At 35.3% G+C, this 14989-nt stretch overlaps 1 pseudogene; it reads left to right on the forward strand.

Annotated features, from left to right (window-relative positions):
• Positions 1–8527, forward strand: part of LOC105742326 — a 52436-nt pseudogene extending 43909 nt beyond the window's left edge.
• Positions 8528–14989: the final 6462 nt, after the last annotated feature.

Raw genomic sequence — 14989 nt, forward strand, 5'->3', positions numbered from 1 at the left:
TACTATGAATAACTGCTACAAGGACAACAATATGCAATCTATTAATTGTTGTTACTATCCTGCTAACCTGTTTTGAAACTGTCTCATTGCTATTTCTTTCTCATTAAAATTAATCAATACAATAAACAAATCAGAGATAGAGATAATGTTTGTAATTTAAGTTAATATTGATCTATTCTGCAGTCATCTAAGCTTGGGAAGAAATGATATTTAATTAGCAACTATAGCAGATTGTATTTTCAAAAGTGACCAGAAAATAACTGAATAAATTTGAAAAAAAAGAAAAAAAAAAAAAGTGACCAGAGATGGGCTGGTGAGATGGCTCAGTGGTCTAAAGCACCTACTTAGAACAAGCTTAGTGAAGCCCAGGGACCACAGTTCAATCCCCCAGCACCACATGCCAGCCAGCCCCACCCGCTGGTGGGCTGAGCTAGCCACACACACACACACACACACACACACACACACATAAATAAAAAAAAAAGTGACCAGAGAAATATTTTCCCTCCACAAAAATGTGACGTTGAGCTTTCCTTCCTCAACAAATAGTATGATGAATTTGACACTGTGTGAGAGCAGATTATAAAAAGCAGTGAGGTTTCCACTCAGCTCTTCTCCCTTGAGACACCATCTTTGGAACCAACCATCGTGCTGTGAGGAAATTCAAAGCAGCCTTTGTAGGAGGCTTACATTTGCAGAAACTGAGGCATCCATGCTCCAGCTAGCATCCTCTACCAGATAGGAGAGTGAATGAACTTTAATGCCATGTTCAAGTTTTTAGCCCACAGAATATGTGAGCAGAAAAATTGTTCTTTCACACAAATAAGGGTTGGAGTTAGTTATTTTGTGTAGTTGTAGTAATGAGTACAGGTCTACATCTCCCTCTATTATGTGGATGAGGAAGTATATGCAGAAAAAGACAAGACTCTTTTACAGAGATAGTTTCATATATTCCCCAGTAAGCCTTGGATTCAGAGTAATTTTTTTTTTAAATGAACGTAGGACAGGGTCTCACTATATAGATCGAACTCGTAGTGATTCTGTTTTCAGCCTCCAAAGCACTGGGATTACATGTGCGCGCCACCATGTCCAGTCTCAACCACCCTCTCAGGGGCGGGGTCGGCACTGCAGGCCAGTGATGGAACCCCAGCCCCTGCACATTACTGTAGCAGATGCTTTATTCCACTGAGCTGTCTGGACAGCCCTCAAAGAGTAATTTTTAAAGGACATTTGTAGTTAATACTTCATTTAGAATGCACAGAAAAGAGTAAACAGAGAAGTCATTATTTTAAAAACTTTTTAAAATATCAACCAAACACAAAAATGCTACAGAAAGTAGAGTGTGCATAGACCAAGAGACCTGTAAAAGGACTTTCCTTTAGGCCCAGCTAAGCAGCCTTGAGGATCCAGGCTGTTTCTGCGTTTAAAATGTTACCGAGACTGATGGAGCAGCCCAGAATACTGTCTTATGTCCAGTCCAGAAAGAGTTCTAAATGTCACTAGTTCTACCAATTTTTTTATGATAAAGTACAGGCCTTAAACTAGAGTGGTCAGTGTATTAAGTATATCTCACTAAATTTGGATAGTGCATAAACCTCAATAAATGAAAATTTTAGGTGGTACCAGTTAAAAATCTTCACAAAATTTCTAGTTGGCTATAAGTTTCAAAATGTGTATAATTTTGAAATAATGTTATAAACTATTAATAATTTGCTTGTATTCCTATTCAGATTGAGTATATAGGCAGCCAGATTGAATATATAGGCAGCTGTCTGTTATTTAGTGTTGAAAACCTCTTTTTTCATAAGATATGGTATCTTATTAATTGATGATGTCAAACTTATTTTTTTGTGGTACCAGGGATCAAACTTGGGATCTTATGCTTGCAGGCAGGTGCTTATGCCACTGGTGATGATGCCAAATTTTAAAAGTATAGAGTACTTTATAAAATATTTTTCCCTCCCCCTTGTAAAATATTTTTTAGCTTCTTTTCATCCTGCTTCAGAAAAAGTAAGCAAAAACCTCAGAGATGCACTGAGATGGCCTTTAACAAAAGATTGATGTAGAAAGATAAACTCATGGAGATGTCCAGGATATTCCACGTAGAGGGAATGCCAAGTAAAGATGTAAAGAGCTTTAGAGAAATGTGTAAAGAGTTTTAGGCTTCATGTAAAGAGCTTTAGAGAAAAGGAAAGGCTTAGGCTTTCACAGAGAGCAAATTGGTCACGCAATGGCCATGCCTCATCCACATGGCTGACACTGACAAAGGATCTACAAACTGCTGTGCAGATTTTCAGGATAAATCCTGAGGGGATTTGACTGACCTTATCAGATACAAAAGCTACATTTCTTGTTATATAGGTCTTGCTTTATCTTGATGTTAACCATCCTGCAGAAAAGTATCAAAACAAAGTATAAAAAGTAAAGCCATGTTAATATGCTGAGTGTAAAAGGCTCATCAACAACTTCTGACTTTGCCAGTCCTATGGAAAACCCACTAATACTATGATCTACTGGACTATGTTGGAATATTTTGCTGAATTCACGCACCTATAATATTTAAATGACAATGGAATACCCTTCTCTGATAAAACTAAACAAAAAATGGGATACAAATGAGCAACCATTTTTTATCTGTATATTCAAAATAGAATAGATATACAGCTCCATTCTCTTAATTCAGTGACTAGAAAGATTTGTTCTAATAGTGTTTGTGGACAGTGTATCATGTCTGCATCTTGTACAGTGAATAACCACTAAGACCTATGCAGTGTATTAATTATTGAATAATTAATATACTGTCCTACTAATCGGTTTTGAAACTGTCTCATTGCTATTTGTTTCTCAATAAAATTATTAATTTAAAAAGAGAAAAGGAAAGGAACACAGTATAGCTGGAGCAAAGTGGGTACATGAGATGCTCTGAAGAAATGATATGTTAGTGTGAGCGTCTCTATCAAATATTTTTCATGTGTCTGATAAAATGTGGACTTAAAATTGAGTGGTCTTTATTGAAAATAAAATCTGAATATCTTACATTGCAGGAATGCAGAAAACTGCTTTAATCCCTAGAGGGAATCATAGCAATTATTTTTGTGTATAAATTTTATACATAAGATATTTTAGAAGGATAAAAAATAGAAAAGCCAAAGTGAAAGATATAAAAGTTTGAGAAGGAATAAGTAAAGTTTCTAGTTTTAAAAAAATGTTATTTTTTTAAATGTATAGTGATAGGGTACATATCAGGTACATCTAAAAGAGCAGTTGTTTTTATTTCAATAATAAAAGTTCTGTCCTTTATAACTGTTAAATAAAAAATTGTTTTATACGTCAATTTAAAATGTATAGGGGCATATGGAACCTAAATATTTGAAGACCAAGAATTAAAGCAATTTGAGAAAACAGTGTCATGGATTTGAAGTACACTAAAATAGAGTTTAGTGGATCAGTATAAGCTCTATTGAAGAACTTCTCAAAGTGCATGGATTGGTAGTATACATTCATTTAGCAAGTCATTATTGCATACCTACCAGGAAGGTGGTAATGTTCTTTTCTTTTGTTAACCTATATTTAAACACTATTGATGAGTTATGGTAGCCCCACTGCCATATTTGGTCTGAGTTGTACCACTGCATATCTTGAATATCCTTTCAGATGTGGTTTATTTGTAAGCAAAACACTTGTGTTCATGAAGCTTCAATCAAATTTTCTCTTTTTAGTTATGGCATAATTTTATTTTAAAATAGTTTCATTAAATCTCTTCCATTTTTTGAAATTTGTGGAATTACATCTAGCTTATTCATAGTCAAATCAGTACCTACAATCTTAATAAAGAGCAAGTTTCCAAAGCAAATAGCCTTTATTTTTACATTAAATTTTTTATTTTATTTTCCATCAATGACTCACTTGCCTATAAAATGTATACTACCTTTTGTATATTTTCTTCCCAAATGATTTTTGCACATTTTGTTTACTTTCAAGTAATTTTGCCAATCAGTCACGTTTAAAGTGTTTGCTGTTAATAACCACTAGGAAGAGAGTATGCAATGTGTTAATTATTGAAGCTATCATACCAATTTGATTTGAAACTGTCTCATTGCTATTTGTCTCTCAATAAAATTATGGAAAAAAATAAAGTGTTTGCTGTTAGTAACTATAGTTTTAATATTTTATCTGGTAAGTGAATTTCTCAACTGTTCATTCCCTTCCTTCTTTAACAAAGATAAGACTACATGGATGTACATGAGTATGTTTTCTCCCTTGTAAGAACTCAAGAATACTGTGCAAAAAATATAGTCACTAAATTACCTTTATTAAATTTTTAAAATTACCTTTATTAGTCATTTATTTTGCTTCCCCTGCCACTGACACTTTTTTGGAGGAGAAGGAGATAATAGAGTATGAGAACTATATTTTAAAATGTGTCTTTATTGTGATTTTTTTCAAGCTTTATTTGAAATATGTTTATCCTTTCAAGTAGCTTTAATATGTTGGCCAGTTTTCTAACTGAATTCTTTGTTTATATATGTATTCCTATACTTTTATATATACTGAGATCTGAGTAGCCTTTTACTGTATTGTTTATTGTTATTACACAACTTAAAGTTTATTTTAAAAGATAACCTTTCCACCAGTGTTTCTTTCCTGAATTCCTCATCTTTTGTTATAAATTTACATACAGCAACTCAGAGTGTCAATCAGAGTTTAAACTCTGGAGTTAGAGTTTATATATTCTAAACATGGTTTTACTACTACTGATTGTTAGATATAGAAAAATTTGATGTTTTAATTTCCATATCTTTAAATTATAATTTAAGTTATAATTTAGTTTATGCTTTCCACTCTATGTTTTAGATTGACTTTGAAAATAGTGAATGGGGCTGGGGAGGTACTCTGGTGGTCTAAGTGCCTGCCAAGCAAACTCAAGACCCAAGCTTCAATCCCTGGTACTGCATGCCATGCCAGTGCCAGGCATGCCATGCCAGCCACCAAACTGAGCATGGTGATGCACACCTGTAACCCAGGGCTGGGGAGGCTAAAACAGGAGGATCACTATGAGTCTGGGCTGCATAGTGAGACCCTGAACCAAATAAATAAATGAATAAAGATGAAAAAATAGTAAATAAACCTGATAAAATTAAAGAATGCTAAGTCCAAATGTTCCAAATGTCAGTATTTTACATGACTTTTTGTCAAGAACTATACATCATTGATCACTACAGGGGGCCTGGGGAGATTGCTCAGTGGAATAAGCACTTCTCTGGCAAGCGCAAGGGCCTGAGTTCAATCCCTGGTTCCGAAAAAAAAAAAAAAAAAGATCATTACAAGACATTGACTTTTTCAATGCAAATAGCCTTGTGGAACATTCATCAAATAGTGAGATGAATAAAATACCTAGTCAACTTTCTTGGACTTGATTCTACTATCTGATGTCTTTGCTCCAAAAGTCTCAATTCCTCCATCAAAGTGAAAGTAATGGTTGTGTATATAGAATACCCATAGAAACTGTTCTTGACACTCCACAAAGGCTTCTGCTGAATTTAAACAAGACTTAAGCATGACCTCTCTTTATTGTGGTTGAAACCTCCCTTAAAAATGTAAACCAAGTTGGTACTTTTTAGTCTTACATAAGCTGGTGAACTTTTAATAATGCTATATTTGAGGAAGACTGCTGCAGAGATCTCTTCAGCTTAGCATTAGTATGGTGCTGTTCCGCTACCTAGTTTCCCCCACTTTTTCACCTAACCAACTCCAACAAATCAGGACACAATTCATTTTTATCTATACTTCTTCAGTCATTAAAAGACTATTTTGTAAAGTTTGTGTTCTTATATATATTCACCATAAGTATACTTGAGTGTTTTATTAAAACAAATAAAAATGGAGTATCCCTTAATATAGACCTTAATATAGCTTTTGACTGCTAGACTTTCTTAAGAAAGTTGATAGAACCTCCAAATTTCCAAAAAATATAGTTATCCTAGCAGTTTGGCATGCTTATGTTTAAAAGATGTTTAACATGTACAGTTCTCCCTAATAAACATGATTGTGTATAAATTTAAGTAACTTTTGCCAGATTTTCTTCTGAATCTTTCTCACCTATAAAATGTAGGTGAAAATGGGAACTATTATTAGTTGAGATAGTGTCTTAGGACACAGATTATTGTGAAGGGGTCATTTCCCTAAGAGTCATGTTTACAGTTGAGTGCTTAGTATTGGTGTGAAAGAAGAAAATTGGATAATCAAACGTAAGCGAGTTATTTGGTTAACAAAATAATGTAACAAAATGGAATTTTTAAAAAGGCATATAATAGCTTTTATACCAGCCTCACAAATTTTTTAAATTTCTACTCAAATACCACCAGTTTTGCATTGTAGTGCTTCGAAGACTAAAAGAACAGAAAACTCATTGATGCTCCTTAACTTTGATTTGTTAGCAAAGGCTTTGCAGGTAAAGCCTTTTAGCATTACCTGTACTGTATTGTGGCACAGAAAAATTTTTCATCTCAGTTAAAATATAGTCTGAGTTTTTTTTAATTCCCTGGATTAACACTGAGCTTGTTATTTATTGTAAGTGTAAATTTAGGCTAGTAATTTCACCTTTCTGGGACACAGTTCACTCTCACCAATAGAATAGATCTAAAAAAAATCTGTTCACTTATGTAGGATGTTATGAGAATGAGATGAGTTAGTCCTTGTCAAGTGCTTAGCACTCTGCTGGAATGGAATAGGCTCACTTTCAGTGTTTGCTGATAAAGCTGTGTTGTTACTGGTATGAGTTTTCCCAACTCTGCTTTTGACCAGAATTTCTTGGGAGCTACCTTTTCTGCTTCAAAGTATTTATTAATTTAAAAAACGCTTTGTTCCAAAGATATTTGGGGCAAGCCAAATTTATTTAATACAAAATGAGCTTCAAATAATGCTGGTGAAGCTAATGGAAATTCAGTATAAATACCTTAAAATCCTGTCTGCCTATGTAAGTTCTCTTGCTGAGTTGACGTGGGGTCCTGTGGGACAACTCTATCATATTTTATCCATAATATTTATAATTTTAAGTTTATGGGGAATTTTAAACTTCCTGCTAGACATCAGAAATTAAATTTTTATTTAGGCAAAATTTCATTGCTACACCTTTCATCTAAAAATTAAACATTTTTATTTTTTGCCTATTTCACTTTTCTAGATTGTAGTTACAAATATTCTACGTAACAGAAAAAAAGAGGAACTTGCTAATGCAAGAGAACCCCATACTTTCATATTCAGATAATCGGAAAACTTGATCATTATAATTATTCATAGACTCTTAAAGCAATTATAGATGATTCTATCTTATAAGTTTCACAGCTCTCCAATTAAAATTCCAACTCCCCAGAAATCTCAGTCTTACTCATTTAGCATTGTGACCTTGTTTTTAAATTCTTGAGCTTCCACCACCATGGCATCCCAGCTTGTTCTCTGCTCTCCTCATGTGTCTGAAACTCCAGCGTGGGATCCCAAAAATAGGGATTAAAGATTTCATGTTGCTATGTGACCAGATTTTCTTACTGCTTACTCTTTTACTTTAATTATTTCCATGACTACCTCACTGCTTAATTCACTTAAATCTTCCCATTTATGTGAAAGAAGATGAAGAGGAGTAAGAGAAGACAACTTTTCATTGAGCTAAGAGAAAGTAGCTCTGTATCTATCCTATTTTGTATATACATATATATTTTTTTTCCACTACAAAACATTCCTTTAAGACTTTTAAGTGTCTTTTCATATTTGATGCCAGTCCAAATATTGTAGCTACTTGAGTTCAACAGAATATCTACATCTTGTCCTCTGAATAACTACTATGAAGACAACAATATGCATTGTATTGATTATTGTAACTGTCCTATGAACATGGTTTTGATACTGTTTCATTGTTATTTTACCTTTTTTTCATTAAAATGAATAAAAAATGAAATAAAATAAATAAAAGAGAAGACAACTTGTGACCAGAAAACAATAAGAAGCACAAAGTAAAAAGGCAAGTAGATGTACAGGGAATATTTTAAAACTTTGACAGGAAATGAAATTTAAAAACTGGAAGAATGCTTTTTTGAAACCTAGAAGTTAACCAGTGGTCACAAACTTAAGGGAAATGAAGCTTGGGGAAAATAGTGCTAGAAAATGTGAGCGAGACATCTTTTGAAACATCAGAGAAGCTAGTAAGAGCCAAAATTTGCCTAATCCTGTCACCAAAGTTCTGCCACCTGCTAGCCACCCCCTGGTGAAGGAGGTTTCTCAGTTACCTGAAGAGCCTTCGGAAACAGCTGAAGAAGTAGTTTCTGTTGCTCTCTGATGTCCAAATGGGAGAATACTGAAGAGATATTTTAGTTCACAGGTTTTATTTGCCTGGATATTGAAAACTGGGTAGCACACATGCTTGTACAGCCTTTTCACTTACTTTCCCAGAAGACTTCTAAAAGTAGAGGGAGACTGGAATAACTACGGATACTCTACTCTACTCATCATGGGAGAGAAAGAACAGAGCAACTAGTAGAGATAAAAGCTACTTGTTCTACATAAAATCAGTTACACTGATCTAACAGTTCAATAATAGATTTAAAAACATACTGTACCTTGATTGAGCATAAGACAGTAAACATTTTAACTGTCATACATGAGAATATACTGATGTCAAGAAGTCAAAAAGAGAATAAAAGTGTGATAATACGTGTTCTGCCCTGCTAAAGTTCCAGCCCTGGCATGTAGGCCAGATAGGGTGAGACTGTGGCTTCTGTCTTGTGTGTTCTCTCACTTGCTTGGTATATTCTTGCTTTTTTTTTCCCCTCTTGGATTAGTGCTTTGAGAGAAGCTCACTGCTGTACAATTAGGTGGCCTTGTGTGAATACTTACATGGGCTCTTCTGGAAGTAAGTGCTCAGAGGCTGGTGACAGCAGTTAAGTGAACTTGGAAGCAGACCCTTCCCCCATTTGAAACTTGCAGTGAATTAGAACAGCACTGCATAACTTGATTGTAGCCTCATTAGAGAACAAGGACACTCCAGTGAGCCATGTCTAGTTTCCTGAGCAACAGAAAGTGTGAGATGATAAATAGTTTGGTTTGAAACCAGTAGGTTGTGAGATGAGTTGTTACACACCATTAAATAACTAATATAATACATGAAGAGGTTCCCTCTGTGCACTAACACCATTTGAAAAACAAGATATCAGACTTAACCCTGCATTACAGGATGAGTATTCACTGTGTGCTGCAACATCATTCCCCATGCTGCATGTATGCAAAGAGCTCAAGAACAAGACTTGGAGACAGCCCCTTGCTTGTTTCTGTAGATTGAAACATGTAGGTAAAAAAAATATGAATTATGTGAGAATTTGAAAGATAGCATATGCAGCATCCTTGCCTGGCCAGCTGCTGCCAGGAACTTACAGAATAAGATAGGATAGTATCCAAGATGGTGTGCCCAAATGTGAGAGTCACACACAGTCATTTATTCTGCCCAGATGATTCAGTGAAGGGTAAAAATGGTTACTCCCCTTTCCCATGCTACTTAGGGATAAAAAGGCAGAACTGCCCAACTATGCAGAACTTACTTCAGATGATTCAAAAACAGAGAATTTACTTGCCCCAAAACAAAAACACTTCTTTAGTTGTGGCCAGTGGGGTTTAAAACTCCTTATGCCCGTTTTTCATTTACTCTAAAACAGCATCTGTAATTCATCTTGCGCCACTGGAAAGTTGCACCACTTCTTTCTGTGTTAACATTTTTGAGTTAACTAGATAGATGTTAAATATACTTCAAAGTCTGGAAGTATTCTGAAAGAGAATAAGAGACATGAACTCTGGATTCACTGTGCTGATGGGACATGGATGGTGGCCTGTGAATTTTGGTAGAAGATCAAGCCTACTTGTTTTTAAATTCAAAGTTTAGGCAATTGGTGCTGCCTTTGTTCAAACTACTGCCCAAACTGTATTGAATCTTTTAAAATCTGAGTTATTCTAAACATGTATTTTGTGTAATGCTGTTATCCTGAAGTTGATTCAAAGTCTCTTTCAACATGGTTTACAGTAACGGCAAATTTATATTCCCAGAGAGGGGATTTCATGTCTAACTTTCATCTTTACATATAATATAACCCTCTCAGGTCCAATTTACTTACCTGAAAATACAAAGAAAAGACTGTTTTAAGAGGAAACTATAATGAGTTTACAAGTAATAAAATAGGTACTTGAGAATTTCCATTAATGCAACCAGTAATATTATAGATAAATCTCAATTTTCTTAAGCTGCAGTGATGAGCAATAGAATTTAAGAATATGAAGGAAAACATGAAATGGGGTATTTAACACAAAAATATAGAAATAGCACACTAAAAATAACCACTAAAGAGTAACTGAATCTTCAGATTTATTAACTTTTATGATGATTTCATAAAACAATGTGGCATTTACCAGTGTGTGTGCATATTAAGTTTTAAAATTTGTCCATGTTCCACATGCAGTTGAAAGCAGCCATGCCAGAGCAGTTCATCATTTCTTGGCCACATCCCAGTGCTCTAGGGATGTGCTTCTTCTGGGCATACTCAAAACTTGGAGGCTATAGTCTCTTCTTGGTACATCAATACGATTTTGTTGTTCTGTTTCTGTGAGGCCAGGTCTCACTAGGCTGACTTCCAACTTGGGGCAATCTACTTGCCTCAGCCTCCCAACTGCTGGAATTACAGGTGTTGATCACCATGCCCAGCTTGGCTTCTTGAGCAGAGAGAAACTCAGACTAATATATCTAAAGTGCATTTTAAAGCAATATTTCTTTCCATATAAGAGGACATATAAAGAATGTAAAATCCATGTCTTTACCATGCAAAGAATGTTGTTCACAGCTGCAAAACATAAATATTAGACTGAGAAGTCTCAAAGTCTCTTAACATTAAAAATCCATGCTTGGGCAACCTACTCAGTTCCCCTTCTGTCCCTCTCCAGGACAGATATTTTCTTTCCCCCAATAAATAGAGTCTGCTCTTTTAAAAAATATTCCATGATTGTTTATTATTCTAGGAAAAATGGAATTAAGTTCCATTTGCAATTTTTGTTTGAGTCTAGAAGAGCTCTCAATAAACTGTTTAGTAGGCTATTTTCAAAAATTTGCTTTATATATGTATGAATGCACGCTTGTAAGACTCAAAAAGTTTGGGGAAAATTACCTGTACATAGCTATTTTGGAAATACACAATGCCTATGAGCACAAAAGCCTCAGCTTTTGAAAAGTGGAACTTTTTGATCTTGTATTTCCCACATTTCTTTTAAAAAAACCTAAATCCAAAGTACACAGTGATAGTACCTTGTGGCACCCACATATGGAGACCTTGACAGCATGAAGAGGCATGATGGGAGTTTCCTGTGGCTGTTGTTCCAACTTGCCATAAAGTACATAGCTTAAAGCAAGAGAGATTCATTCTTTCCCAGTTTTGGAGGCACAGAACCAGAAATCATAATGTCAGAAGGGCCCTGCTCTCTTTGAAGTCTTTGGGGCAGTCTGTTCTCTGCCTCTTAGTTGGTGTTTTGGGTTTTGTTTGTTTGGGTTTTTTTTGTTTTTGTTTTTGCTTTTTTGTGGAACTGGGGATTGAACTCAGGCTCTTTAGCTTACCAGGCAAGTGCTTATTCTACTGAGTTATCTCCCTGGCCCTCTGCCTCTTAGTTTCTGATGACAGCTGACAGCCTTGATCATTCCATGGGTGATACTTATGTCAGTTTAATCCCCACCTTCCTACATGTCTCCTCTGCTATGTCTGTCTCTCTCTGTCTCTGTCTTTTCTTAGAAGGACACCAGAGACAGGGGTCACCCAAATCCAGTAAGAACTCATTTTAACTTACATCTACAAAGACCCCATTTTGAAATAAGATCATGTCTATATTTAGTTCAACTTAAAGTAGAACTAAAGGGGCTGGTGAGATGGCTCAGTGGTCTAAAGCACCTACTTAGAACAAGCTTAGCAAAGCACAGGGACCACGGTTCAATCCCCCAGCACCACATGCCAGCCAGCCCCGCCCCCTGGTGGGCTGAGCTGGACACACACACACACACACACACACACATAAATAAATAAATAAAATTTTAAAATAAAGTAGAACTAAAATCCCTATCTGTAGAGATTTGGATTTAAACATATCTTTGATGAGGACACAGCTCAACCCACTGCAAGGATTGCCTTTTGAACCACTTATCCCACTACTATTCTCCCAGGTCATCTTTTAGAATGCCCAGGAACTTGCTTCAAAACCATTTCTCTTTTATCTGCATTCATTCCTATGAATTTTCTTCTCTATGTTAAATGTCTTCTGTGTGCAGTTTCCAAATTTGTAATCCTAGTCCTGATCACCCATGAATTATAGTCTCTTAGATCTAATAATTCCAACATGTCTAATAAGATTAAGCACATTTATCATCTCCAATAACAACTGTTTTCCCTCTGGCCAGTTCACTTCTGCTCTATTTCATCATGTAGGGATCACTGTTTATTGGCTTTTCCTTTCATCTACAGCAATTCAAGTTAGATCTGTCTCAAAATATATTCTGAGCCTGACCCACTTTCACTCCTTGATTGTAAGGTTCTAGTAAGATTTATACCTTTCCAGTACTACATTCTCCTAGCTGGGTTTTCTGAAGATGCTCTTTTCTCTTATCGTCAGTTCCCCACAGAATAACAAGTGTGATGTTTTTCAAACATATATACAGAGACACACCTGCTCAGAACTTTTGAGTATCTTCCCATAGAACCACAAGATAACTGGCCTTCATCTATTTCTGTGAGCCTGTCTTCTGCCAGTCTCTTTCCTTTGCTCACTCTGCTCTATCCAGTGTTACTGCATTTCTTCCTACTCTTTAATCAAACCAGGTCTGAGCTACTTTTGAACTTTGCCCATGCAATTGATCTGCCTTGAAATTCTTTCCTGTATGTGTTCAGTATTCTGCTTATTTGTTTGTTTTTATTCCTCCTCTCTCCTTTCAAGGCTATTATATCTCTTCTTCAGATGGTCTTCTGTAATTGTCTTAAGCAAAAGATCTTCCTCCATTTGTTCTCTTTGATTTTAATAGTATTGATCTCCACTTGTCTCTTCAACTTAAAATATAAATACTATAAGAGCAGAGAATTCTGTGAAAATAGATACATAGTGGTGTGCAGCTGGTTGAATGAAAGAGTCATGTCATCAGACTTTTGCACTAGATCCAGGACTGTAGTCTCTGAATAGCTCTATGTCTTTGTTTTTGCTAAGCTGCTTTCTCTGAAACATCTTCTACAACTTGGCTTTTGTCTCAGAAAGGACTCTCAAACCATTGAGAGCTTTTGTCCAGGGCTGATTTTTCTTTGCTGCACTCCTCCACCATATCCTCTCCCTCTCGGATCCTCCTTTAGGTTCAGTCTTCATTATAAATGTTAGACACTAATGGTCCTCTACTTGCCGCATATTTGTTTCTCCAAGATCATCTCTTAAAAAGACAGGCACAGTACCGTAGACATTGTTGCTAAGGCCTCAGAACAGTAATATGCAAATTGAAGACATCTTGGCATTTTTATTGATGAATTGATTGGTCAGTTGATAAATTGATTATTCTCAATTTCAAAACATGTAAGTAAAACATAGAAGCTTAAATATATGTGTATTTGTGATTAGCACAAAGAATGAAGTTGGTAAAAGAGACATTGCTATCCAAATAAAATTAAAAGTATAGCATAGTAATAAAAGATTGAATAAGTATTTCATATCTCTTGGAAGGTAAATAACCTTCTTTAACCAGTATGATAATGATGTTAGCTAGAAAATCTGACAGTGTGTTTTTAGTCCCAGATCACCCAGTTTGACATTGCTTTAATGTCCATTGAAGAATTTAGTCACTGAAAACCGAGTCCATAAAACATGTTATTACTAGACTGCTGACATTTGTGTATGAATCACTTTTGTATCAGTGGTTTTACCCATTATCTATTGTGGCATTTTTGAAAACTAAAATAATTTTTAAACATAGATTTAAAATATGCTGGAATATAGTTTGGAAAAGTAACATAGATATAGGTAAACCTACTACTTCTATATTTCTTGGTATATTTTGTTTGTAGAAATGCATAAGATACTGATGGGGTCTGGAGAGATAGCTTGGCAGTCTAAGTTCCTGCCTGGCAAGCACAGGGTCTTAAGTTGGATCTCTGGTACCGCATGCTGTGCTAGCCCAGATCTGTGGGTGCACCATGCCAGCCCCCAAACCAGGCATGGTGGCACAGACCTATAATCTCAGTGCTAGGGAGGCTGAAGCAGTAGGATCACTAGAAATCTAAACTGCATAGTGAGACCCTGTATCAAAAAGCAAAAATACAAATTTAAAAAAGATACTAATGAAAGCACAATTGGTACAAAGTATGTTATGTGTGTATGCATATGCATGTATGCATGCATGCATGCATGCCTATGTAGTGAGTTTTAAAAATCATGTGTCAAGAGTTTGAGGTTGTTTATGGTGTTTTAATGAATAATCCCGTTAAAATAAATCAGTGTCTATAAATGACCATCCTTCATATTAAATTTTGATGACAGAAATAAAAGCTAAAGTCAAGAGACATTTTATTTTCTTTTTAATTTAATATGGCATAAAACACTAACGGAAAAGTAAATCCAGTATATGAATTATTGGGAAGTCAGATATTCTCTTTCCATTGTAAGCTTGTTAAAATTAACATTTTGAATAAGTAATGTAATAAGTGCTTTGAAATGACTTTTGGCAGTGTGCCAAGAGACTAAAGAGCTGATAGAGGGAAAAGATAAAATCTGGATATCTATTTCAATGCCTTTATAATTTCCTGATTTTTTCTGATATCTATAAGTGGAAGCAAAAAAAGTGAGAGGAAAAACAATGCAGTTAGAGTTACACTGTTATGAAGAAATATTAAATCCCATATCCAAGAATATTTGCCATCACTGCTCTAGACATAATATCTGTCAAGACTAT

The sequence above is a fragment of the Octodon degus genome, unplaced genomic scaffold (genome assembly GCF_000260255.1).
Source record: "Octodon degus isolate 3935 unplaced genomic scaffold, OctDeg1.0 scaffold00004, whole genome shotgun sequence".
In the NCBI taxonomy this organism is placed as follows: domain Eukaryota; kingdom Metazoa; phylum Chordata; class Mammalia; order Rodentia; family Octodontidae; genus Octodon; species Octodon degus.